At 28.8% G+C, this 21,254-nt stretch overlaps 1 long non-coding RNA gene across 1 annotated transcript in view; it reads right to left on the bottom strand.

The window, feature by feature from the left end:
- The window catches only part of LOC142322264 (uncharacterized), a 28,543-nt gene extending 7,611 nt beyond the window's left edge, over nucleotides 1–20,932 (bottom strand). Inside the window, exon 1 of the long non-coding RNA XR_012755813.1 lies at nucleotides 18,938–20,932. This is a non-coding gene — a long non-coding RNA (uncharacterized LOC142322264). The remainder of the gene's footprint in view (nucleotides 1–18,937) is intronic.
- Between the last annotated feature and the right edge of the window lie 322 nt (nucleotides 20,933–21,254).

Here is a 21,254-nt window from a genome sequence, read left to right on the forward strand (position 1 = left end):
TAAGCTTAAATGGTGATGACAAAATTGAATATGATGAATTTAAAAATGGTGAAACTCACAAATTTTATTTTGACTTTGTAAATGTAATACCATTACCACATTCTGACATCAGTATTATATTATAGAAAAAAATTTACAACATACAATATGACTGTCCATGTATCAGGTTCAAACAAGGTGTACTGTGCTGTCTGGAGTGAGGTTCTTACAAGGTGGTCTGGCAACAACCTAACTAGTGCTGTTGTTATTAAGATTTTAGATAAAATAGAGATCGATCAACTGCATATAACTAGTTAATACATGGTGTGACAGTTGCGTTCTATAAAACAGGAATAGTTAAATATCTGTAGCTATTACAAACTTTCCACTAAGATATAAAAACAAACATAGAGTTACCATGAAATAATCAACACCTGGACATTCATCTATACAAGATGTGAGAATGTTCACTCTCAGATTGAAAAATTACTAAAGAAAATCAGATGGTCTCCTGTATCTTTTATAGGACTATTACTTAAAGTGAACTGCAAAAATCCATTTTGTGTAATACAAATGACAGCATCAGACTTTAAGGCTTACAGTATAGTAGCAAAACAATTTGATGACATTATTGTTCCATTTTCAAACGTTTCACAGCTGCAATTTTGTCAAGGTTCACCACTGTCTGTAAAATTTAAATTATTACACAGCGATGGTACTTTTGAAGTTGCAGGTCTTGTACATAGTAGTATGCAGGCAAGACGTTGCCCTTCTGGCCAGGTTTCACTGTACCCAACAACAATACCTCAAACACAATCTGATTAAAAAACAATTACTCAGTTAAAAGTAAAGGATATTTAAAGTCTGTACAAGTGGATAACGAAAATAGACATGGTTTTTTTTTTTGAAGCTATACTTAAAAAACATTCTTTCTAGTTGGATGTATTCTTTTAAGATGTTTAATACCAGGTGGCACACATATGTGCCAGACAACCAACCAGCACTAATATAGATGACTTCACCAGTAGACAAGGTCATGGCTAACCATCTCCACATACCACAATTGAAAATTGTTGAAACCTAACCAATTTACCATAAATAGTGTCTGAATTGTTTAATTGACAATTTTTTTTATTTTTAGAGCATTTTTCCATGTAACACTCTGCCACTCTATATATATGTAACACTCTATATGTGCCACTCTGTCTACAGAAATTAAAATTATATTTATTATTACTGCAGGCCACCTTTTTTTTCCTGTTTAGTCTCTGGGAATCACTGTCAGGTATAACTTCAAAGGATGAATGAGGATGATATGTACGAGTGTAAGTGAAATGTAGTCTTGTACAGTCTCAGGTCGACCATTTCTGAGATGTGTGGTTAATTGAAACCCAACCACCAAAGAACACTGGTATCAATGATGTTTTCAAATCCGTATAAAAGCAACTGCCTTTACTAAGATTTGAGCATTAGAACTGTCGACTTTGAAATCAGCTGATTTTAAAAGTGTGTTCACCACTAGACCAATCTGCGGGTCTACTGCAGGCCACCTGGCTCATATGTGCAACACAGACATTGGCTCAGTTGCAATAATTTTGTGGAAATTTATTAACAGTTTTACTAGAAATTATTTATTACACATTGTCAGAAATCATTAACAAATACAAAATTAATTATTTAAGAAAAAAATTATACAACTCGATATTAATAAAAAGAAAGAAAGTCTTTACTTTTTCACTTATTGACACCATTCCCTCAAACAATTAGGCACAATTGCTTCAGTGTTACCCTTTCCATCTCTTGTCAAGTGCTATACAGTGTTTACCCTTTCCATCTTTACAAATACTACAAACATAAAAGTAGTCTGCCTCTTTTCTTCGGCAAGCATGACAGCTTATCTATTATTCAACCTCTTGGGAAGGTGTTGGTCTGAAGGTAGTCTAGAGGCAATAACAGGAGGGGTGGGCAGCAACTGTAGAAAATAATAATTCCTATGAATCTCAGATATGTTATCTTTTCGCCTACCTTTGAATAAATATATATACCATTTCTAACCGAAGCATCCATGAGGTGAAAAAACACCTTGATATACCAACATAAAGATTTCTTAGGTATGTTGAATAATAAGAAATTGAAATAATTTGCTCACTCCTGTCAACATCACTCATGTTCTTGTTATATGCAACCACCATACTAGGTTCGATGTGTAACATTTTCCCTCTTGTTAACAATATCATGCATTTCTGGCTCGTGGGCTGATGATATAGTTAAAACATTTATTTTATCTCTCCATTTCATCACTGTTATGTTTCCTTTTTGTTTACTAATATACTCGCCTTTTTTTTTAACTTCAAGCAGATTGCCAGACCGGTTTTGTTGCAGTGTTCCATACATGTTATGGTTGTTATCCAACAAGTGTTCAGCAAGATTAACACTACAGTAGAGATTATCTAAATATAATGTATGTCCTTTTGCAATATAGTTCTATACCGAGTTTCATGACTACTTCAAAAGTGTGGCCTCTTCAAAAGTGAGTGCCTTTTCCTACGTAGACTAATATGTTTAGGATAAACTCATCAGGAGTACAAGGTTTGTACAGTTTGATGCACTGTCTGAAAGACAGTGTTCCTCACCATAGTATCACGGCTTCAACAAGCAATAGATTTTCTACAGGACTAAAAGCCTTTGTGAAATTTTCCAAAAGATGATTCAGGGCATTGTCCACTTTGTGCAGTCTATGTTCAGTTGCATCATAAAAACAAAGACATTTCAGAATAGCTTGGAAATGATTTCTGGGCATTGTTCTTCCAAAAATAGGATGATCATGTAAAGGTGATGAAACCAGTAATGTTGAATGGATGGAAAATGCAAATTATTTGTAAGCATAACAAAACCTAACAGCTTTTTCAATTCTTCTAAATTAATAGGATACCATGTTTTCATAATGCTATGTTGTGATACAGGTGTTCCTAGAATAGTACATTTATTTATCCATATAACAATTTTACTCATAAGGTTGTCATCAAATAAATTAGCAAATATTTCAAATGCGTTTGTAAATTGAACGTAAATTTTTTTTTTCTTGGCCAGTAAAATTATGAATTGGAGGAGTATTAATTGTTATTGGTCCTAATATTTTGTCTATTTTGTCCACATCTTGATTAATACTTTGAACAACAAACTGGACATTTGGATTATTGGCAATGGAATCATTTTCTTCACTATCATAAACAAACCCAACATTGGGATTACTTGTCAAAGGACTATTTGGGTCTAATCCCAGGTAAAATCCTCTCTTTGTGCGTTGTTGTGATCATTATTATTGATGCTTACCTCGCTGTCAGTCTCCTCATCCGAATTAGGAGGTTTATACTCCCTTTCACCATCTAAACAAAGAGCTGTCCTCAGAACTTTCATTCATTACGTGCTCAATTTCAGAACTTAATAACTTTCATTTTCTATTGTTCCATAATTAGTAGTATTATGTCATATTTGACATAATAAAGCACACTAAATATAACACACAGCAACAGAAACACTTTGATAAGGTTATGCGATAGTATTACACTAAAATAACAAGCCAGAGTAAGTCACCTGCTACATAAATATAAACAACAATGATGCCAAATTTACAACACTATTATGACATGTATCGACACCATCACTAAAAACCAAGCGTAACATATGTTTACCACACATCTCTGAAGACTGCTATGAAACTATCAATCAGTCCATTAAAAGAGACAATTACATCATGAATAGCAATTGATTTTAACTAGAACACAGGCAAAATATGTGTCTATTGATCTATCTTTATGAAACCAAATGGGACATATATGTGCCGCTAGTATATGGTGAAAGAACTACTCAGCACAAATATGTGTCAGCTGGGCTATTTTATGAGAACTATTTTAAAGCTGGTACTGAACATGTTAATGTGTTATTTATTTTAGTTCAGATAATAATGAACTGAACAGATGTAAGGACGTTTTGTAACATAATAAATCAACAAAACCGTAACAATAACCTACAAGCCTAAATTAATATTTTTATAAACATAATTAATATAATATCTTTCATCTTGTCACTTTTTCTTTTATTTGTGTTCTGGTATTTATTTTTTTTTATCTAACATTAAGTTATGAAGGACAATAATTGTTAAAAGTTAGTTGGTATGTATTAAGTTCTAGTTAATTTAATTATAGTTTTATTTTAACGATCTGTAATTTTCACTCTGCAATCATCTCTTATTTTTTGTTAATTCCTAGAAAACTGGATTTTTTTAGGATATAAGCTAGAAGTACCGGGCAAATAGAAAAGAAATTGTTTCTGTTAGGTAAGCCAAAGTTTGAAACTTGCAATTTACTTAAGCAATTTAATTTCCGTTTCCTTATTATTAATAGTTACATTAATTTTAGTCTAGTTTTTTAAAACATTTCATTAATACTTCTCAAGATGAGTTTTATGTAGTTGATTACATGATCCATAATAACTAGTATGTAAAATAATAAAACAAAAAACAGTGTACTAAAGAAATATTTTTATCATAAATGCTGTTGATGGAACCTTATTGAATTCACTACAAAGTAAAAATATTCATTTTCTTAAGTTAAAAATAGAATAACACAAAAATAAAATCAAAATAATGAATAATTGAAGTAAGAAAGAAACCAATTCCTGTGACATACTTTTAAAAGTAACCTTAAAAACTGTTTAGTAAAGTTTAAAAACAAATAACATGCTTGAGGTCTTATTATGCACACCAGAAAGATTAAAATTGCTCTCCTGCCAAATTTTACTTTTTTATAATGGAAGCCCCTATTGAACTGAGGTCACGATTTGTTTAAATTTCTGTCTAGCCTAAGTACTAATTACAGCATATATCTGATATATGCATTTTAAGAATTTTACTATTATTTTGTAGTACAAATTATTTTGTAGTATGAATGGAGTGACATTATGAAAGGATGACACCAATAATAAGCACAGAGATTCAATAATTTTAAAAAAGGAAATACTCGTAAACTTTAAATTAAGTGAATTAACTTACTGTGACTGTATGGAAGCCAATAATGTTTTTAAGCAATACATACAAAGGCCACTAGGAAAGTTTTACAATGATTTAATTTTTATAAGCTTTCAAAATAATTTTTACACACATTATACACTTGCACCATCCTTTGAAACCAGTCTTCAAAGGCTCTTAGGAGGTCATGATTACTTATATCAGTCTGTTCTTCACCTGGGGGAACAGCACTAAGTCAGGTGGAGTGAGATCAGGACTGTAGGAGAGTGCTCTAACAGTTTTATTCCAGTGCTGGTCAGATACTTGGGACAAACGTTAGAATGGTGTATGGAGCGTTAAAACACTGAAGAAACCATGTGTCCATCCTTGAGTTTGGCCCATTTCAGACAATGTAAAGAACACTGAAATCTAATTTCTCTTCAAAAGTACTGTAATGCAATTTTGCTGTTGCGCACACACACACACACACACCTCCACACCTTTTTTTCTCCATCACAACTATAAAGCAAATGAGTCTAAGACAATAACTAGAGCAGCTACAGTGCAGGTTGGGACTGTCTAAACATAGGCTAACTAGTATTGCAAAGCTTTCCTTGTGCAAAGCTATTTTATAAATTGTTATCCATCTATTTTATAAATTGATGAATAGCATCTTATGAATTTATACTGGATTTTCCACAATAACTGACTTAATTACAGTTACTGTGGAACTGACTTAGGCATATTTCTTATCAGTTTGTTATTACAACTGTAAACAAAACAACATTAATGTATGAAATGTGCCCGATTCAGAATTATACAAAATTACAATACACCCCATCATATACTGCTTGCTCAACTTGTAATAAGCCCCTTACTTAATAAATTACATGAATGACAGATTGCACAGAGAATAGGGATATCTATTGCTGTTTGTTTACACAACATTGCAATGCAATTTTAACATTAATGCAACATTTATGTTGCATTAAGAACACATATGTTGTTAAAAATACATACATATGGTGTATTCTTATGTTGTGTCACTCTAATGAAACTTTTTCATAAAATACATTGACATTTTAGCCAAAGATTTCTGAATTGCATTAGTATGTGAATGTGGATATTATTTTACATCAATGAATATTAATCATAATAACTTTTTGCCTAATAAATGACTGATTTAAGTAGGACAATTTATATATCTTCAGACAAATGTTTTTTTAGTCATGGCAAAGACAAAAAAAAAGAAAAAAAGTTTATTAAAAAAATCCATGGAACTTTCCTAGTTTAACAGAAAGATGAAATTCTGAAATTAAGATCCTCAAGTAAGAAAGTAAATAAAGTTGTTGCAAAATGTAAATGACCGCATTCAGTTTTACATATCACTATAAAAATAAAGACAATTATTTAAAAATAATAGAACTTTTAAAAATCTCTTACTGGAATTAAAAACAAATTTTAATGGTATCAAATTAACTACCAAATACATCGATTACTTGAATGTCTTTCAATCAAGCAAATATTTTTACTGAGACACTGTCAACACTTAAGATGGTTGTTAAAACATAGCATGTTTGAATGAGCATGAGCATGCATGGAAGACTATGATTATGATGAAAATGGGTTTACTTATGATTTTACCAGGAAAACTTACATAATTACAGCAGAAACTACTGCATGAATACTACCAAATAAATGAATGTAATTTGAAACAGGTTATTTATAATTTGATATAGATTCAAAATACACTCTTCATTATAGGAAAAGACATTACAACGTCAACGAGAAGTAGGTTGGTTGTTCATATGAAATAAGTACCAACTCTATTACTTTACTAAGGTGTTTGAAAACCTATAAAAATAAAATAGTTGAAAAAAAATTTTTGTCTAACTCAAAATTTAAAGTAATATTTCTTATTTTATTTTTATATAATTACTTCTAAGCAATTTAATAGAACAAAAATTTAATATTACAATTAAATAACTGCAGAATAGCAATTTAAATGAATTAAAAAGCAAAATAAGAAGTGTTTGAAAATAAATTAATTTCATAATTTATGGAAATTCAAATGATGTTCATAAAATGATTACCCACTAAATTATTAATTAGCGATATCAGTAATATAACTATATTGTTGAAGTAAAATTATCAATATCACACAATTCACTTTCTAGTTTCAAAACTACAAAAAAATATTATTACTATTATGAGATTTATAAAACTAATAAACTAGTGCTAGCAGTCATGAAAGTATTTTTTAAATTGACAATTACAATAAAAAATAAATTGTGAAACATTTAAAAACAATGTACATTATTGCAAAGAAATCCTTTGGTATTTGCTGAACCAGTGCTGCTGTATAGGGAGTTGTAAAACAACTAATAAATTCCTAATATTTATGGGTTTTTAAATATGTTGTATGTATTTTATTTGATAATTATATTATTTAACAAATATAACCACGGAACAAAAACATAAAAATCAAGAATTAATAATAAATAGTGAAAAATTGTTGGTCACATGGTGAAATATTTTCAACAGTTCATTATTTAAATAAACATTATTTAACTACAAATCAAAGTAGAGAAAAAATAAATGGAAGAGGAGGACTTACTGGAATAAGGAAACCAAAGGAATTATGAATGTTTAGGTAATTGACGATAGGTTAAATGTGAGATGTTTTTTTATTTATTGTTTGTAATAGTACTTCTTCATCTCCTTCTTGTTCAGATTTAACTAAATCAAAAAAAGGAAAAATAACATTTTGTAAACACAACAAATCTAACTTTAATCTCAGATTAGGAATGCAATAATAATATATATATTAAGTAACAGACCATAAATCTTATAATCTAAGAATTTTCAATCTTTATATGTAAGCCATTTTTAGAACTGCTTTAAGGTGTTTCAGAATATTTGCCATAATTGTAACTCATCTTTAAATTGTCTCAATGAAGGCTGTTGTCGTCACATGTTCTCATTGCTTATTTAAGATATTATTGTAATCAATGTAGTTATAATTAGTATACTATTATAATAGGAAATGGAATTATCTATTTTTGCAATCGGTTGCAGTTATTAATTGCAACTGATTTAAATTGGGATCAATATGGTATATATTAATTAATAGGCAAGTCTACATCAGTAATCAGAAGTTTGAGGAAGTAGTGGGGCAGTCTTATCTTATGTAAATTTGATGTATATTCAAATTTATTATGAGTGACAGTAGTATCATTTATTTCAAGAGAAAATCAATATTTATTATCCTATTGAAAAAAAGAGAATTTAGTGAAAAAAGCAAATGTAAAAATTCATGAAAATTGTCACCTTACAATTTAGGTGCAATCTAGATTTATTTTTGTATTTATTTTCTCTACACAATTGATAGACTTAAGTACTTTCAGTGTTATTCACTAACTCAATAAAAAATTTTCTTTTTCGTTTACTGTATGATAATAAATTACAATTGCATTTTTTTTCTGTATAATATTATTACTTTCCTCCATTATGGACAGTTGAAAAAAAAAACTTCTAATTGAAACATCACTATAATTTGGATTCCCTGTTATGTCTATATATGTTATAATCTGATGTAAGATTTCAAAATTAGATATGGGATAAGTGAAAATGATGATTGATATATGCTGGTGGTGTATTCATAACAATTTTATTTTGAAAAGCAGAACCATTTCTATTACAAACAACTTATTTTATTTGGTTACTTTATTACGGTTGGTAAGTGTCATTTTTTATTATGAAACTGATGCATTTCTGGGTCATTTAACCAAGCTTTATGTACAGTACATATTACTTATTTTGTTGGAAAGGCTGGATTCTAGTAAAGGTAATGTTAGTTATAAATTTACTACTCCTTTCAGGCCTAGATTGCATCATTTTCAGTAAGTAGAAATAATTTCACACAATTCCTTGTATATAAAATTATTTGATGAAACAAAATAAAAAAAACCCTGTATCAAATAACTACTGCTTATGTATATTAATGTGTTTGTATACACATTGTATATGTATATACAACATGTGTTTTTAAATACAACAATCTTTGTCATTCAATTTTTGAAACTTACTACTAATATATTATATTACTATATAATTAGAACTATATTTCTATATTACATTAGTAATACGTAGTACTTATTAATATAAAGAAGTTTGAGTTTTTTAAACTCGATCCATCATTATAAGATGCAGTATATTAATTATTTCATCATCTTATTTCATATTACATATATATACATATATATATATATATATATATATATATTTAATTATTTCATATCTCCTGCGTTTCACATCTCCCAGACTCCAAAACAACTGTTAGTTCAAAAGTTTATATATATATATTTCACTTTCTTACGGACACGATAACGCTGTAATTTTGTGCCAATCGCTTTCAAATTGATACATAAAATATAATGAACCAAGATCTAGGTCGAGTTCGTTAATCAGCAAAATTGGACCAAGGGTATGGAAATGGGGAGCTTTTTCCAAAAAACTAAATATCACTATAACTTTGTTATTAAGTAAAATATCGAATTCGTTTAAAGTTCCTACTATTCTTTGGATAAGGGTCTAAAACCTATCTAAGTAAAGTTTTTTGATATCACAACCCCATGGGGATTGAAAAAATTGGCCCACGGGAGGAAAAAATGGGGTTTCGTAAACAAAAAAATTCACTTTTTTTTAAAGTGATTTGATAAAGTATCAAATCACTTTAAAGTGGTCGCTAGTCCTCTAAACATTACCTAAAAATTTTGTCAGAAACAATTTTTGATATTAACAACCCTTACGGCAAGGGATGACCAAAATATTACTGGAATTCTAAGAAGATGGGGCTTGTTGTATACTAGATATGCGAAACTTTTTTATCCCCTACTTAGACTGGTGAAATCTACCAACACCTTCTGGCGTGCCATAAGGGATTTTTTAATAATAAATTAATACAAGTACTATGGGATTTTATTTAATAGAAAATAATAATTAACACTTCAGCACATTGGAATACATACACTAAGAACTAAATAATAAAATCTTATTTATTATCTTTTATGACCATGTAGAATCACTTTAGTCAGTCCATTATCAAAGTCTCTTTGATGGGACTTGTGGTCCTGACAATACTTTTTCAAACATTCCGATCTTTGTGCTCCTTCCATTGTTGAAAATCTTTGTGTTGTGAGTTTTTTCTTGTAAGTGTGAAGCAAGTGTTTTTGTTCTTGATTTTCTTGTTTAATTTTACCTTATCTGTTGTGCCTTCTGATGTAAGGCCAATTTTCTTCAGATTCTGTTTTATTTTTCTGATTCATCTGCATCCTGTCTTGGTGTTTTTCGAGTCGAGATTGTACTGTACTAGCTGTTTCAGAGATCTTGGAATCTTGGATCCTGATGATATGTCCAAAGAATCTTGGTTTCCTATTATGCACGGTTCGTGATGGGTTCTAACTCTTTATACATGACTTTGTTGGGCACAATCCACCACTACCCGTCTTTCTGGTACTTTTTATTGATGCAGGTTCTTCCAATTCTTTCGATTTTCTGGAGTCTGTATGATAGTTTGTTCATGTGAGAGTATTTCTGCTGCATACATGACTTCTGGTCTTATAACTTGTTTTATTGCCTTATTTTTGCGTTTATTGATACGCATTTTTTATTGTAGTGTACCAGGTTAATTTTTGAAATTTATCTAGTTTGTTTCTTCGTATTTTTTCATTTATGTTGTTTGTTACTATTTCTCTTTAAATAATCTAATCTATTTAAATTGGGTAACTACTTTGATTTTATTACCATTTATGTTTACTTCTTTTAATTGCGTTGGTTATTGGGGCATATTTCTGTTTTTTAAAGTGATATTTTGAGGCCAATTTTCTGAAGTTCTAGTATCTGTGATTTAGCTTTATTGATTTTGCTTGCTAGTGGCAAAACCAAGAGAGCTGTTTTGATTTTTTGACCTATTTTTACTTTTAGGTGAGTTTTTTGAGCCATTCTCTCATTTCTACAGTGCAGTTGAATAATAGTGGTGAGAGTGTATCACCTTGGCACATTCCTGTTTTGATCTCAACGGTTCAGAGAGTTCGCCTTTGAATTTTACCTTTGACTGATTGTTTGTGAGGGTCAGTTTTATCATGTTTATTAATTTGGTATGTAGTTCAATGTGTCTTAGAATTTTTAGAAGGGATTCTCTGTGGATAAGCTTTCTTGAATCTACAAATGTAGATTTCTTCAAATCAAAAAATGATTCTTGAAAGAATTTTGTATGTTATTAAATTTTGTTTATTAAATAAAATTTCACACTTTTATTACACTAGCATGAATCAAGAGGAAAATGGCTCTTACTGTAAACATCAGATTAGGAAAACCAATAATAACATAAAATATTATCAATAAAAGTGATGATTTTAATTATAATAATAGTTTAAATAAAAAATTTACTTATTTCTTAAAGATACCACTATATGAGAAAATTGTAACAGATTAATTGTAAGAAAAGTAAAATTTCACACAGTAATGAAGTAAATTTAAAATTAAAAAAAACGTATGTTAATGAACTCATTTGATTAATAAATACTGCATTTTACAGTGATTGAGTTTAAAAAATCAATAAATATTTAAGAACGTCATTATTGAATAATGTTAGCTTAATACTAGTTAGAGCTATTATAGTAAAAATATAAATAAATCTTCATGATTATTACTTTTAACAACTGGTGTTAATAACCTGCACATCTGTATTCACAAAATACATTTGTACAAAGACTAGGAATTCACTGTCAAGCTTAAATCTATTTTTCTAGAGTCAAAAAGATAAATAATTTCTACAGAAAATTAGTCACAATTTTTATTAGGTGAAATTTTGACCATCTCTACTGGATACATTGCTTACAGAACTTGAAATGTGACTATGTGACTTAGTTTATTTGAAAATTCATTTTTAATTTTGAAAATATAAACCTTTGAGAAATTAAACCAAAATGAACTAGAATCCAAGGAAAAGGTAGAATAAAATCTTATTTTGAATTTGTTTGTTACGTTTTTAAAAACTTTAAACAGGAATAACGCAGCAGGCATGACTTTCATATAATCAGGATTATTGTCTTATTTAGAAAAGAGAATTATTTGAACAATATCAATTACTTGGAAGAATTTTTGAGATTGAAGTAGCTACAGATTTAAAAAAAAAGAAAGTTAATTGCTGCCAAACCAAAGATAAAAAGATTATAAATTTGATAGCTGCAACAGCACAGGTCTAACATCTAATGCGCCAAAATATATTCACCAAGATAGTTTCAGAAAAAGAATGTGTGGTTGAATGTATATTAAATAAACACAGGTGTAAGAGAGGCTTTTCAAGTTCTCAGAGTAATTTTAAAGAGCAGGCTTAAGAATAAAGACATCTGTATGGAATTTGTAGATCTGGAGAAGCGATTTGATAATACAGAATGCAATAAAATGTTAAAAGGAGATGGGACTGATGGACAGAAACAGTGAAAAGTTATGATGCAACCTTGATTTCGTTTATTCATTGATGAGGAAAATTGCTTTTAGGTTGGCACTAAGGGGTACTAGGTTGGCTGGTAATGCTTTTAACCTAGTAATAACACATATACAACAATCAATAATCCCTTCCTATTTTTCTGTCAGAGGCAAGTGTGCTTTAAAACTACTACAATACATTTTACAGAGTCTCAGGAGTTATTTTTAACTGCAATCTTTTTTGAAGTGTTAGAAATACTATGCTAAAGGTTTTCATTCATCAAACATACCCAATAAATCAATTTCACGCAAAGCCACAAATTAAAAAAAAAACTGATAGTGTAGATGAATGGAAACAGTACAGCCACAGCCAACTAATAGTTTTAAATGAAAAATCTTTAGAATCCCATACCATTGTTGTAACCATACAATAAAGGTGCTGGTAACATGAAAAAATTTGCTGACACCTGAATAGATGCAAATGAAGGAAATAGATGCAAGTTATGAAATTATTTTATATTTATTTCTTGAAATTTAAATTTTTCCATATATTGGGTTCCCAGTATGTTTTTTCTTTCTCCATACATGTTGTGTATCTTTTTCCCTCACTTTGTTTATGTAAAAAAAAACAATCTACATACAAATTAGAAAGCATTGGATAACAGTAGAAGATGAAAAATGGCTCTAATCAAAAAATGAATGAACACAGATGTAGTCTGTTTCATTGCTAACTTGTATATAAAAGCAATAATAAAGAAACTGAAGGAAAAATAAGGTAGCAGAGTAACTGTAAAAGATATTGAAAGCAAAAAATATAAAAATGCTGAAATTCACTGAAGACATTCTTTTGATATAAACAAAAAATATGAATAAGTAATTCTTAATTTTTATAGAAGAGAAACTCAATTTGAAATATTTAAAACTAAGAGGAGAGAAGAAGAATATGAGAAAGATTTACTTTAGAAATTAACTAAATTTGTTTCCAATAAAAGATAATAAAGGTTTTAACTAATTTAATAATAAAGGAGTGTACAAGGAAATACAAATTGTAGAAGAGGAGGGCAAAAATTGGAATGTATAGAATAGATATCTGGGCCTGTAATATTATGTTGTAGTTAAAAATGTTTGTATTAAATGGAAATGAGTGGAGAATATAATCAAAGCAGTCAAATGAGTGCCATGAAAAAAACATTCCCAAATAAAACAAACATTTATTAAACCGCAATACAAAAGAAAAAAATACTTAATCTGATATTTTATATGCAGGCACATGAAATAAAAGTTGCAGCACCATAGGTTCATGCAATTCTTTAAAATGTTTTCTAATTTACTTCTTTTTATTTTTAAAAAATCTTTAAAAATATTTAACTACTTTATATTTTAAACAGTACATAAAAAAAAAATACCCCATTTATATCTTTACCCTGTAACAATTTGTTTTAAATATTCTAAAACTAGCCTACTTGAATAATATGAATTCAATCATTTGACTGGTTTCATGCAGCTTTACAAGATTCTCTTACTAATGCCAGTTCTTTCATTTAATTAACCCATTTATATCTTTAGCCTGTAACAATTTGTTTTAATATTCTAAAACTTGCCTACTTGAATAATATGAATTCAATCATTTGACTGGTTTCATGCAGCTTTACAAGATTCTCTTTCTAGTCCCAACTCTTTCATTTAATTAACCCATTTATATCTTTAGCCTGTAACAATTTGTTTTAAATATTCTAAAAGTTGCCTACTTGAATAATATGAATTCAATCATTTGACTGGTTTCATGCAGCTTTACAAGATTCTCTTTCTAGTCCCAGTTCTTTCATTTAATTAACCCATTTATATCTTAACCCTGTAACAATTTGTTTTAAATATTCTAAAACTTGCCTACCTGAAAATATGAATTCAATCATTTGACTGGTTTCATGCAGCTTTACAAGATTCTCTTACTAATGCCAGTTCTTTCATTTAATTAACACATTTATATCTTTAGCCTGTAACAATTTGTTTTAATATTCTAAAACTTGCCTACTCGAATAATATGAATTCAATCATTTGACTGATTTCATGCAGCTTTACAAGATTCTCTTTCTAGTGCCAGTTCTTTCATTTAATTAACCCATTTATATCTTTAGCCTGTAACAATTTGTTTTAAATATTCAAAAACTTGCCTACTTGAATAATATGAATTCAATCATTTGACTGGTTTCATGCAGCTTTACAAGATTCACTTTCTAGTCCCAACACTTTCATTTAATTAACCCATTTATATCTTTAGCCTGTAACAATTTGTTTTAAATATTCTAAAACTTGCCTACTTGAATAATATGAATTCAATCATTTGACTGGTTTCATGCAGCTTTACAAGATTCTCTTTCTAGTCCCAGTTCTTTCATTTAATTAACCCATTTGTATCTTAACCCTGTAACAATTTGATGATTTTCATCGTCAGTTCATGAGTCACAAGGCTAGGCCGACCACTGTAGTAGTATAAAATTGTTTACTGGTTTATGTTATTTATTATAACCTGCACACACTGACATAAACCTGATTAAATACTACTGACATTGTTTAACAGACCAATGAAATTACTGTTACTGTATTTTTTTGGCTCACATTTAATATATTAATGTTTGCGATTACTGATGGTAATATAATTTTATAAACCAAACATATAAGGTTAATACATTTTCCAAACTGTAAACTTAAGTATGCAAGTACAGGGATGAAAGGTTTTGTGTAAAAGATGTTAAAAAAATATTTTATTCAAATTCACAATTATACATTATATTAATCACTTCTGGAAAGGATAAGTATGCTAATTCATTGATAATAAAAATAACTATTCTAATTTACCTAGAATGATGGAGAAAAGTCATGGAAAAACCTTGATCAGAATATTATCACAAAATACAAAATTTTTTGTAAAAAGTGGGTAAAATTTTTATTAATCTGTAAAACTAATAAATGTATGAAATAATTTTTAAGTAAATATGTGAAGATAAAAAGTAAATGCAGTACAAAATGAAATCTAGGAGGAATTAATTAGTTCAGTCTGTACTACTTGCAAGTTTTAAAATAAGGATACAGAAAATTCAGTTTTTTGTAGTATTATTTAAAACACACCAAAAAAATAAAGTTAATTTTGTAAAAGAAGATTCTTTAATTTAGTTTTAAATGATTCTGCGAAAGATCATTTTGATGGGTTAGTAATTTAATAAAGATTAAAAGTGAAGCACCTAACAGGTTGAAGCAATGTGCTACGTAAAAATAATTTTGTAATCTGGTATGACACAAATGTTTTTGTGGCAAAGAAGCATTTTCATAAAATTTGTAATTAAAATATAATTATGTGAGAAAATTAAAGTTTCCTAAATTCAGTCTTCCTGATTCTTAGGTGCCTCAGAGTGATTAGAAATCCAGTATTTTGTATTCCAAAAACTGTCACATTTTTAACGAGTCCCAAGATATATTTTGGATGGGAATGTATGTAGATAATAAATATCTTATAATTATATCTTAGCACTTCATTTAAGATTTTGTTACAAATAAAAAGTCCTAGCAGAATTTATCATGTTAAAACATGCAACAAAATTTCATATTATTGTAAATGAAATAACTGCTATTATTATAAGTACGCCATAAATGCTGTTATGTATATATATATATATATATATATATTATAACTGCCAGCTTAGAATTTTCTAATCGTTTCAGATATAGTTTCAGTATTATGATACATAAAGAATGATAAAATATTTTAAGAATAACCCTTCTAAAAAAGATATTTAGTCTGAAAAAGTGTTTCATAGAATTGTTATAGAGAAATGAAATTTCAACTGTTTGTTTACAAACTTTTAATGGTATACTAATTTCAACTGCTGTTAAGGTACGGTTAACCAGCTTCTCTAATACCATAGTAGTAGAAGTTATAAACACATTAAAATAGTATAAATTAAAAATTATATATAAAACAGCTGTTTTTTTGTTATTTAGAATTGTAAATTTTAGATCTTGTTAGAACTTTTAAGTTACAGTAGAAATTTTTATTTTATTTTTGTGTAATTAATCCTGGCTTCAATTGTATTTTACAGAAATTATGTGATATAATGTGTGATTTGGTTCTAGAAGAACCAAACATTATGCCCATATCAACACCTGTAACTGTAAGTGGCGATATTCATGGACAAGTTTGTTTATTTATTTTTTTAATAAATTGCATTACTTCATTTTAAAAACCACTTTGTTTTAGTAGAAACTTAAAAATTTATTTGTTTACTTATGTCTTGTCAGTTGCAGATGTCTTCCAAATAGCCATCTTGTGGCTTTTTTTAATAAAAAAAAGGGTTCTTTTCCATTATTTTCTCCTCAACCTTCTAAATTCATTTCCATGAAAAATATAAACTAGCATATAAGCAAAACAATCATATAATAAGACATTTAAGAAACCGTAATAATAATTATTAATTAACAGTTCATGTGGTATCATATAAAATAATATGCAGTGACTGATAAAATTTATATTGAGAAAACGTAACAGATCATTTAGAGCAAGATTTGCAGAACATTTTAGTTATTATAAAAACAATAAAGTAGGATTCTCTAATGTTGCTGACCATCTAATAATAAATAAACATTCCATTACTGACTTAAAAACTAATTTGAAAATGATTACAATAATAAAAAACTGAACATTTCAGAAAAATATTTACAAATACAAACGGAAATTCAGCTTGATCAATCTGCAGACAGAGTTTGATAATGATTCTCTTATCAAAGCTGCTAAAAAATAGCAGCACTTTTGTCGATGTCAGATAAAATTTATATTATATTTATGCAGTGCTGTATTTAGTGGCTGGCCATAAACATGTGTAATAAATTAAGAATTTTTAATTTTTAAAAAATTTTAATTTTTGACTGCGTACAACAATATTTTAATGTGTGATTTTGATATTTTTACAAAATTTTAAAAGTAAAGAATTTTTAATTTTAACCAACTGATGAGGAATTCCTCAAAAGTACTATTGGTGTATAAATGAAAAAAGAAAAATAAATGAGGTAATAAATTTTATTTGATTCTGTACTGTTGTGGATTGTGCTGAATTTTGTTTTTCCTTTTAATCATTTGGTACAGAGGAAGATATGGACAATAAAAGAATTGATTTTACGAAAATATTACAGTACATAAACTAAATAAATAAAAGCCTGTTATTTATTAAAAAAAATTAAATTTGATCAGAATATAAAACAAGAATATTTAGTATTGTATAGCATATATAATTTAATGTTCAAATTAAGTTGGTACTGCCATGCAAGATGTTAAATTATGCAGGTTTCAACATGTCTGTATTATCAGTGTCTCTGGTCATTCACTACTTAAAGTATGCAGTTGCCCATTAAATTGCAGAATGAAAGTTGGCTTGCCTTTTAAAATTTTTTGAGCAGCTAGTTGGAGTTTTTTGAAATCTAACAGATTCATTTTCAGAAAATTACAAAATGAACTTCCATCTTAGAGCAATCTCATTTCATTCTCATAAAATTTTATATTATATAAAATTCTTTGATTAAATTAATCCTGTAGATTTCACAGTTGCTTAAACACGTTTTTCTTTCAAATTTTTCTTAAGTCTGAACTTATAACAATATTAAATATCAGAGACTGTACTAGCTGTGAGTGGTTCTATAGTAAGTACAGGACTGTTAGAAATATTACTGTCAGTGTAAACATGAAATATTAGTATTATGTGCAAGCAAGCAAGTTGCTTTAAATGATGTCCAAACTGTGGGATTTACATTGCTGGTGATTGTAGTCCAGTCTGTACATAGCTTTATAAATTTACATTGTTTGCTTTTATTACCTACTTTTCAAACCTTTTTCTTTTTGATGTCATATATATATTAAGATTGAGACCTGTTATTTATAATTTTGATTTATTTTATTTTATTATTACTATAATACTTATTTTTGTTCTAGTTTTATGATTTAGAAGAATTGTTCAGGAGTGGAGGCCAAGTATCTGATACAAATTACATACTTATGGGAGATTTTGTTGATCGTGGTTATTATAGTCTCAAAACTTTTACAAGGTTATTAACTTTAAAAGCCCGATGGCCTGATAGAATTACACTACTTTGAGGAAATCATGAATCTAGACAAATTACTCAAGTTTATGGTTTTTATGGTGAGTCGATAGTATTTCCTATTTTATTTACCTGAAGGTAAATTATTTACAAATAAAAGTCATTTTCTAAATATTTGGAAATATCACCTTTTCTGAACTATGTGGTTCCTTTTTCAGTAGTGTTGCAGATGATTGTTTATAGTTTAATACAAAGTGAGCAACTTGAAACACCTGCTATAGTCTAAACAATGTCATGTCATATAACATTAAAATTATGTAACAATAAAATGTAAATTAAATTAAATTTTGTATTTACATTAGCAAAAGTTAACATATTTACCATATTTTTAGAAGAAATGTACAAAGTGAGCACCCTGTGCAGCATTGCATCTTTGTGCTCGAGTGATCATACCTAGCACTTTTTGCAAAATGCTTTCTTGTTGAATGTATGCCTTCAGTTCATTGATAATGTAGTGATTTTATTTGTAAACTTTATCCTTTAAGTAACTCCAAAAAAAAGAGAAACCTGGGGAAATGGGAAACCACCACTTTTTGCTGACAGTTCATTCTTCTGTCGGTCAGAATTGTACAGTACACTACTGTAATGACAGTCCGATCAAAAAATATTAGTCCCCCCCCATTATACAATTACCAAAAACAGCACATCATACACCAATTTTCTTGTCATGAGGCGAACATTCAAACAACTGTGAGAATTTTCAGTCATCCAATACCTGATGCTGTGCAAAGCTGTACATATCCAGATAAATGAAACATGCCTTGTCTGAGATAAAATACAGCTTTGGCTCTATCTGTCTCTCAACATTGTTTTTGAGAAGCCTGTCACAATAATTAAAATGTTTCAACTCCTCTGTTCTCTCAAGTTGTTGCACAATACGGTTTCAAATTTAAATCATGAAAAATTTTGAAACTGGTATTCTATACCACTCTATTGGTATAAAATTTAGCATTCAGAGATTTTTCTGCCGAATATTTGAAGTGTTTCTTGAAAGGATCCACAACGTGTATAAGCTCGTAAGCTTATACACATTGCGCTTAAGTTTATATATTGTTAAGCTTATATATCAATCTACTGCTCGATTGAATAAGGCATTTTAGAAAATGCAACTACAAAGAATGAAACTATACAGCACTGAAGGATGAACAGTTTACAATTGACAACAGCAGATGAGAGTAGTAGCATACACAACCAGTAATGACGCTAGTAGTAGCATCATTTAAGGTAAGACTCAAATAGCTGCAATTTAATCTGAATTCTTCGGTTTTAAGTTGACAAGTGCTGTACTCCTTCTGTCTTGATGATCCTACATTTGATGAAATCTGCAAAGATATAAATGGGCTTTAAAATACTTCAGTTAAAAAAAAAACTGATAAAATAAATAAACCTAATGGATCCATCATTTCCCTGAGAAATGGATCAGTCATGGAGGTCCACCTTTCTGGCCACCAAGAATACCTTTAGATTTCTCCAACTGGGACGCGTGAAAAATATTGTATACAAGACAAAAATACATTCTCATGAGAAATTAATTGTTTGCATTACGGATGCTGCTGAGAAACTTAAGGATAGCCCTGAAGTACTATAAAGAGCTACAAAAGCAGTACAGAAGGGAAGTTATGAAACTAGTGGGCTTGGTTTTGAATATTTATTATAAACTGGTAGGTACAATTTACTGTATTGTTTCTAAACTGAATTCTAATTTTTCTAAACTTTCTTTGGTTTATTCGACTTATCTTGCACAATTATGTTCAGAATTATATTCTCTAAAAGTCTTATTTAAAAGTTTTACATGTTTATTACCCATTTAACAAAGTTATTGTAGATCAAACATAATAACGGGGTTTTTAATCTAAATTATTGATTTTCATCCCAGATTTCTTAAAAACTACTGCAGATACTGTTTTGGTAGCCATTTTATTCAATTTTAAAGGTAAAAAACCCACAGAAATCACTAATTTTGCCCCTTAATTATTGTCCTATAAATTTTCAGTACCACCTCTTTCACCGGGGTTGCTGAACCCGAGCGAAATCTTTAATTAACCGTTAGTTACAAACGAAGCATTTTAGCCTTTTTTAATAAAATGTTTTTTTTTTTCATTTCAGAAGCAGAATAGGTTATGCAAATCACGGAAAAAACTTTGACATATACAATCTATATAACGTGATCTCAATTTCTAATTTTTTTTTTCTGTAGTCTCCGTGAATCACCGAGGGTATTACTTCTGAAATAATAGCAATACAAACTAATACAAATCATACTAATAGGCTCTGAAAGTTGTAACTCGCGACTACGAAATCGGCTGATTTGCAGACACGTTCACCACTACCAACCCGGTTGGTATAATCTCAATTTAAAAAAAAAAAAATAACACAAATAGTTGTATTTAAAGTTCTATTACTTTTTAAGTTAACTTTTTAAAAACATATAAATTTTATACACAATAGCGATTCTACTAAAATAATGAAATAAATATCATAGATAGACAAGATGGGTATAGTTTAAAACGCGAAAACTGCCGTCTAAAATATATTCTTATGACCAACCGTTCTGTTTCTATTAGAGCTAAACAACATAATAATAGTATAAAGAACGGCTGTTTCGATAAATCTAATTATGCTAAACACATTTTATAAA

Source organism: Lycorma delicatula, chromosome 3 (assembly GCF_047948215.1).
Source record: "Lycorma delicatula isolate Av1 chromosome 3, ASM4794821v1, whole genome shotgun sequence".
Taxonomy (NCBI): domain Eukaryota; kingdom Metazoa; phylum Arthropoda; class Insecta; order Hemiptera; family Fulgoridae; genus Lycorma; species Lycorma delicatula.